Raw genomic sequence first — 6,869 nt, forward strand, 5'->3', positions numbered from 1 at the left:
CAAAGAATATTTTCCACTTTGTGGGCTCAGCAACATTGTTCACCCTAAAAAAAAGCAGTCCTTTCTCCCCGTCGGGGAATTGAACCCCGGTCTCCCGCGTGACAGGCGGGGATACTCACCACTATACTAACGAGGAGCAGGTGTGTTGGACCTTTGAAAAACGTGGAGCATTGGTACTAACCCTAAGTTTGGAGTGTCGGGCTTAAATCCTTCTAACAAAAATATCTGTAGAGACTGAATGGTTGGAGCTAGGAACTTCTATGACCCCTCTATGGAAAGCTGAGACTCTCACGAACACGTACATGTAGTCGATTCTGCCCTATACTGCTCACAAGCCACACAATACTAGTTAGAAGGTGAGGCGTTTGTGGGAAATCCCAGGACATTGTCACAAATGCCAAACTCAAGACAGTTGTCGCTGACAAGTTGGTTACTCTTTCCCATTTAACAACTAAAGCCTTGCACAAAGTGTCGAAATGACATGTTCAAAACTTCTTGCATTGGCCGGGAATCGAACCCGGGCCTGCGTGGCAGGCGAGAATTCTACCACTGAACAACCAATGCCTTGGAAACCTGAGTTAACCCCAAAGGCTGGCAATCGTATCATAAAGCTTTTTTCCAAAGAATATTTTCCACTTTGTGGGCTCAGCAACATTGTTCACCCTAAAAAAAAGCAGTCCTTTCTCCCCGTGGGGAATTGAACCCGGTCCCCGACATTGACACAAATCACCACTATACTAACGAGACAGTGTGTTGGACCTTTGAAAAAAGTGGAGCATTGGTACTTCCCTAAGTTTAACAACTTAAATCCTTCTAACAAAAATATCTGTAGAGACTGAATGGTTGGAGCTAGGAACTTCTATGACCCCTCTATGGAAAGCTGAGACTCTCACGAACACGTACATGTAGTCGATTCTGCCCTATACTGCTCACAAGCCACACAATACTAGTTAGAAGGTGAGGCGTTTGTGGGAAATCCCAGGACATTGTCACAAATGCCAAACTCAAGACAGTTGTCGCTGACAAGTTGGTTACTCTTTCCCATTTAACAACTAAAGCCTTGCACAAAGTGTCGAAATGACATGTTCAAAACTTCTTGCATTGGCCGGGAATCGAACCCGGGCCTCCCGCGTGGCAGGCGAGAATTCTACCACTGAACAACCAATGCCTTGGAAACCTGAGTTAACCCGAAAGGCTGGCAATCGTATCATAAAGCTTTTTTCCAAAGAATATTTTCCACTTTGTGGGCTCACAACATTGTTCAGAAAAAAAGCAGTCCTTTCTGTCGGGGAATTGAACCCCGGTCTCCCGTGACAGGCGGGGATACTCACCACTATACTAACGAGGAGCAGGTGTGTTGGACCTTTGAAAAAAGTGGAGCATTGGTACTAACCCTAAGTTTGGAGTGTCGGGCTTAAATCCTTCTAACAAAAATATCTGTAGAGACTGAATGGTTGGAGCTAGGAACTTCTATGACCCCTCTATGGAAAGCTGAGACTCTCACGAACACGTACATGTAGTCGATTCTGCCCTATACTGCTCACAAGCCACACAATACTAGTTAGAAGGTGAGGCGTTTGTGGGAAATCCCAGGACATTGTCACAAATGCCAAACTCAAGACAGTTGTCGCTGACAAGTTGGTTACTCTTTCCCATTTAACAACTAAAGCCTTGCACAAAGTGTCGAAATTACATGTTCAAAACTTCTTGCATTGGCCGGGAATCGAACCCGGGCCTCCCGCGTGGCAGGCGAGAATTCTACCACTGAACAACCAATGCCTTGGAAACCTGAGTTAACCCCAAAGGCTGGCAATCGTATCATAAAGCTTTTTTCCAAAGAATATTTTCCACTTTGTGGGCTCAGCAACATTGTTCACCCTAAAAAAAAGCAGTCCTTTCTCCCCGTCGGGGAATTGAACCCCGGTCTCCCGCGTGACAGGCGGGGATACTCACCACTATACTAACGAGGAGCAGGTGTGTTGGACCTTTGAAAAAACGTGGAGCATTGGTACTAACCCTAAGTTTGGAGTGTCGGGCTTAAATCCTTCTAACAAAAAATATCTGTAGAGACTGAATGGTTGGAGCTAGGAACTTCTATGACCCCTCTATGGAAAGCTGAGACTCTCACGAACACGTACATGTAGTCGATTCTGCCCTATACTGCTCACAAGCCACACAATACTAGTTAGAAGGTGAGGCGTTTGTGGGAAATCCCAGGACATTGTCACAAATGCCAAACTCAAGACAGTTGTCGCTGACAAGTTGGTTACTCTTTCCCATTTAACAACTAAAGCCTTGCACAAAGTGTTGAAATGACATGAATGGTTGGTGCTAGGAACTTCTATGACCCCTCTATGGAAAGCTGAGACTCTCACGAACACGTACATGTAGTCGATTCTGCCCTATACCGCTCACAAGCCACACAATACTAGTTAGAAGGTGAGGCGTTTGTGGGAAATCCCAGGACATTGTCACAAATGCCAAACTCAAGACAGTTGTCGCTGACAAGTTGGTTACTCTTTCCCATTTAACAACTAAAGCCTTGCACAAAGTGTTGAAATGACATGAATGGTTGGTGCTAGGAACTTCTATGACCCCTCTATGGAAAGCTGAGACTCTCACGAACACGTACATGTAGTCGATTCTGCCCTATACCGCTCACAAGCCACACAATACTAGTTAGAAGGTGAGGCGTTTGTGGGAAATCCCAGGACATTGTCACAAATGCCAAACTCAAGACAGTTGTCGCTGACAAGTTGGTTACTCTTTCCCATTTAACAACTAAAGCCTTGCACAAAGTGTCGAAATGACATGAATGGTTGGTGCTAGGAACTTCTATGACCCCTCTATGGAAAGCTGAGACTCTCACGAACACGTACATGTAGTCGATTCTGCCCTATACCGCTCACAAGCCACACAATACTAGTTAGAAGGTGAGGCGTTTGTGGGAAATCCCAGGACATTGTCACAAATGCCAAACTCAAGACAGTTGTCGCTGACAAGTTGGTTACTCTTTCCCATTTAACAACTAAAGCCTTGCACAAAGTGTCGAAATTACATGTTCAAAACTTCTTGCATTGGCCGGGAATCGAACCCGGGCCTCCCGCGTGGCAGGCGAGAATTCTACCACTGAACAACCAATGCCTTGGAAACCTGAGTTAACCCCAAAGGCTGGCAATCGTATCATAAAGCTTTTTTCCAAAGAATATTTTCCACTTTGTGGGCTCAGCAACATTGTTCACCCTAAAAAAAAGCAGTCCTTTCTCCCCGTCGGGGAATTGAACCCCGGTCTCCCGCGTGACAGGCGGGGATACTCACCACTATACTAACGAGGAGCAGGTGTGTTGGACCTTTGAAAAAACGTGGAGCATTGGTACTAACCCTAAGTTTGGAGTGTCGGGCTTAAATCCTTCTAACAAAAATATCTGTAGAGACTGAATGGTTGGAGCTAGGAACTTCTATGACCCCTCTATGGAAAGCTGAGACTCTCACGAACACGTACATGTAGTCGATTCTGCCCTATACTGCTCACAAGCCACACAATACTAGTTAGAAGGTGAGGCGTTTGTGGGAAATCCCAGGACATTGTCACAAATGCCAAACTCAAGACAGTTGTCGCTGACAAGTTGGTTACTCTTTCCCATTTAACAACTAAAGCCTTGCACAAAGTGTCGAAATGACATGTTCAAAACTTCTTGCATTGGCCGGGAATCGAACCCGGGCCTCCCGCGTGGCAGGCGAGAATTCTACCACTGAACAACCAATGCCTTGGAAACCTGAGTTAACCCCAAAGGCTGGCAATCGTATCATAAAGCTTTTTTCCAAAGAATATTTTCCACTTTGTGGGCTCAGCAACATTGTTCACCCTAAAAAAAAGCAGTCCTTTCTCCCCGTCGGGGAATTGAACCCCGGTCTCCCGCGTGACAGGCGGGGATACTCACCACTATACTAACGAGGAGCAGGTGTGTTGGACCTTTGAAAAACGTGGAGCATTGGTACTAACCCTAAGTTTGGAGTGTCGGGCTTAAATCCTTCTAACAAAAATATCTGTAGAGACTGAATGGTTGGAGCTAGGAACTTCTATGACCCCTCTATGGAAAGCTGAGACTCTCACGAACACGTACATGTAGTCGATTCTGCCCTATACTGCTCACAAGCCACACAATACTAGTTAGAAGGTGAGGCGTTTGTGGGAAATCCCAGGACATTGTCACAAATGCCAAACTCAAGACAGTTGTCGCTGACAAGTTGGTTACTCTTTCCCATTTAACAACTAAAGCCTTGCACAAAGTGTTGAAATGACATGAATGGTTGGTGCTAGGAACTTCTATGACCCCTCTATGGAAAGCTGAGACTCTCACGAACACGTACATGTAGTCGATTCTGCCCTATACCGCTCACAAGCCACACAATACTAGTTAGAAGGTGAGGCGTTTGTGGGAAATCCCAGGACATTGTCACAAATGCCAAACTCAAGACAGTTGTCGCTGACAAGTTGGTTACTCTTTCCCATTTAACAACTAAAGCCTTGCACAAAGTGTCGAAATGACATGAATGGTGGTGCTAGGAACTTCTATGACCCCTCTATGGAAAGCTGAGACTCTCACGAACACGTACATGTAGTCGATTCTGCCCTATACCGCTCACAAGCCACACAATACTAGTTAGAAGGTGAGGCGTTTGTGGGAAATCCCAGGACATTGTCACAAATGCCAAACTCAAGACAGTTGTCGCTGACAAGTTGGTTACTCTTTCCCATTTAACAACTAAAGCCTTGCACAAAGTGTCGAAATGACATGAATGGTTGGTGCTAGGAACTTCTATGACCCCTCTATGGAAAGCTGAGACTCTCACGAACACGTACATGTAGTCGATTCTGCCCTATACCGCTCACAAGCCACACAATACTAGTTAGAAGGTGAGGCGTTTGTGGGAAATCCCAGGACATTGTCACAAATGCCAAACTCAAGACAGTTGTCGCTGACAAGTTGGTTACTCTTTCCCATTTAACAACTAAAGCCTTGCACAAAGTGTCGAAATGACATGTTAACAAAAATATGTAGAGACATGAAAACTTCTTGCATTGGCCGGGAATCGAACCCGGGCCTCCCGCGTGGCAGGCGAGAATTCTACCACTGAACAACCAATGCCTTGGAAACCTGAGTTAACCCCAAAGGCTGGCAATCGTATCATAAAGCTTTTTTCCAAAGAATATTTTCCACTTTGTGGGCTCAGCAACATTGTTCACCCTAAAAAAAAGCAGTCCTTTCTCCCCGTCGGGGAATTGAACCCGGTCTCCCGCGTGACAGGCGGGGATACTCACCACTATACTAACGAGGAGCAGGTGTGTTGGACCTTTGAAAAAACGTGGAGCATTGGTACTAACCCTAAGTTTGGAGTGTCGGGCTTAAATCCTTCTAACAAAAATATCTGTAGAGACTGAATGGTTGGAGCTAGGAACTTCTATGACCCCTCTATGGAAAGCTGAGACTCTCACGAACACGTACATGTAGTCGATTCTGCCCTATACCGCTCACAAGCCACACAATACTAGTTAGAAGGTGGCGTTTGTGGGAAATCCCAGGACATTGTCACAAATGCCAAACTCAAGACAGTTGTCGCTGACAAGTTGGTTACTCTTTCCCATTTAACAACTAAAGCCTTGCACAAAGTGTCGAAATGACATGTTCAAAACTTCTTGCATTGGCCGGGAATCGAACCCGGGCCTCCCGTGGCAGGCGAGAATTCTACCACTGAACAACCAATGCCTTGGAAACCTGAGTTAACCCCAAAGGCTGGCAATCGTATCATAAAGCTTTTTTCCAAAGAATATTTTCCACTTTGTGGGCTCAGCAACATTGTTCACCCTAAAAAAAAGCAGTCCTTTCTCCCCGTCGGGGAATTGAACCCGGTCTCCCGCGTGACAGGCGGGGATACTCACCACTATACTAACGAGGAGCAGGTGTGTTGGACCTTTGAAAAAACGTGGAGCATTGGTACTAACCCTAAGTTTGGAGTGTCGGGCTTAAATCCTTCTAACAAAAATATCTGTAGAGACTGAATGGTTGGAGCTAGGAACTTCTATGACCCCTCTATGGAAAGCTGAGACTCTCACGAACACGTACATGTAGTCGATTCTGCCCTATACTGCTCACAAGCCACACAATACTAGTTAGAAGGTGAGGCGTTTGTGGGAAATCCCAGGACATTGTCACAAATGCCAAACTCAAGACAGTTGTCGCTGACAAGTTGGTTACTCTTTCCCATTTAACAACTAAAGCCTTGCACAAAGTGTTGAAATGACATGAATGGTTGGTGCTAGGAACTTCTATGACCCCTCTATGGAAAGCTGAGACTCTCACGAACACGTACATGTAGTCGATTCTGCCCTATACCGCTCACAAGCCACACAATACTAGTTAGAAGGTGAGGCGTTTGTGGGAAATCCCAGGACATTGTCACAAATGCCAAACTCAAGACAGTTGTCGCTGACAAGTTGGTTACTCTTTCCCATTTAACAACTAAAGCCTTGCACAAAGTGTTGAAATGACATGAATGGTGGTGCTAGGAACTTCTATGACCCCTCTATGGAAAGCTGAGACTCTCACGAACACGTACATGTAGTCGATTCTGCCCTATACTGCTCACAAGCCACACAATACTAGTTAGAAGGTGAGGCGTTTGTGGAAATCCCAGGACATTGTCACAAATGCCAAACTCAAGACAGTTGTCGCTGACAAGTTGGTTACTCTTTCCCATTTAACAACTAAAGCCTTGCACAAAGTGTCGAAATGACATGAATGGTTGGTGCTAGGAACTTCTATGACCCCTCTATGGAAAGCTGAGACTCTCACGAACACGTACATGTA

The 6,869-nt window shown here is 45.6% G+C and overlaps 9 non-coding genes across 9 annotated transcripts; all 9 read right to left on the reverse strand.

The window, feature by feature from the left end:
- Window positions 1–64: 64 nt before the first annotated feature.
- trnad-guc lies at window positions 65–136 on the reverse strand. The gene has a single exon. It is a non-coding gene; the product is annotated as a tRNA-Asp (tRNA).
- A 961-nt stretch (window positions 137–1,097) lies between these two features.
- Window positions 1,098–1,168, reverse strand: trnag-gcc. Its single transcript has one exon. It is a non-coding gene; the product is annotated as a tRNA-Gly (tRNA).
- Window positions 1,169–1,708: 540 nt separating this feature from the next.
- trnag-gcc lies at window positions 1,709–1,779 on the reverse strand. The gene has a single exon. It is a non-coding gene; the product is annotated as a tRNA-Gly (tRNA).
- Window positions 1,780–1,898: 119 nt separating this feature from the next.
- trnad-guc lies at window positions 1,899–1,970 on the reverse strand. The gene has a single exon. It is a non-coding gene; the product is annotated as a tRNA-Asp (tRNA).
- Window positions 1,971–3,073: 1,103 nt separating this feature from the next.
- trnag-gcc lies at window positions 3,074–3,144 on the reverse strand. Its single transcript has one exon. It is a non-coding gene; the product is annotated as a tRNA-Gly (tRNA).
- Window positions 3,145–3,263: 119 nt separating this feature from the next.
- trnad-guc lies at window positions 3,264–3,335 on the reverse strand. The gene has a single exon. It is a non-coding gene; the product is annotated as a tRNA-Asp (tRNA).
- Window positions 3,336–3,696: 361 nt separating this feature from the next.
- On the reverse strand, window positions 3,697–3,767 carry trnag-gcc. The gene has a single exon. It is a non-coding gene; the product is annotated as a tRNA-Gly (tRNA).
- Window positions 3,768–3,886: 119 nt separating this feature from the next.
- trnad-guc lies at window positions 3,887–3,958 on the reverse strand. Its single transcript has one exon. It is a non-coding gene; the product is annotated as a tRNA-Asp (tRNA).
- A 1,121-nt stretch (window positions 3,959–5,079) lies between these two features.
- On the reverse strand, window positions 5,080–5,150 carry trnag-gcc. Its single transcript has one exon. It is a non-coding gene; the product is annotated as a tRNA-Gly (tRNA).
- Between the last annotated feature and the right edge of the window lie 1,719 nt (window positions 5,151–6,869).

The sequence above is a fragment of the Oncorhynchus gorbuscha genome, linkage group LG11, assembly GCF_021184085.1.
Source record: "Oncorhynchus gorbuscha isolate QuinsamMale2020 ecotype Even-year linkage group LG11, OgorEven_v1.0, whole genome shotgun sequence".
Taxonomy (NCBI): Eukaryota; Metazoa; Chordata; class Actinopteri; order Salmoniformes; family Salmonidae; genus Oncorhynchus; species Oncorhynchus gorbuscha.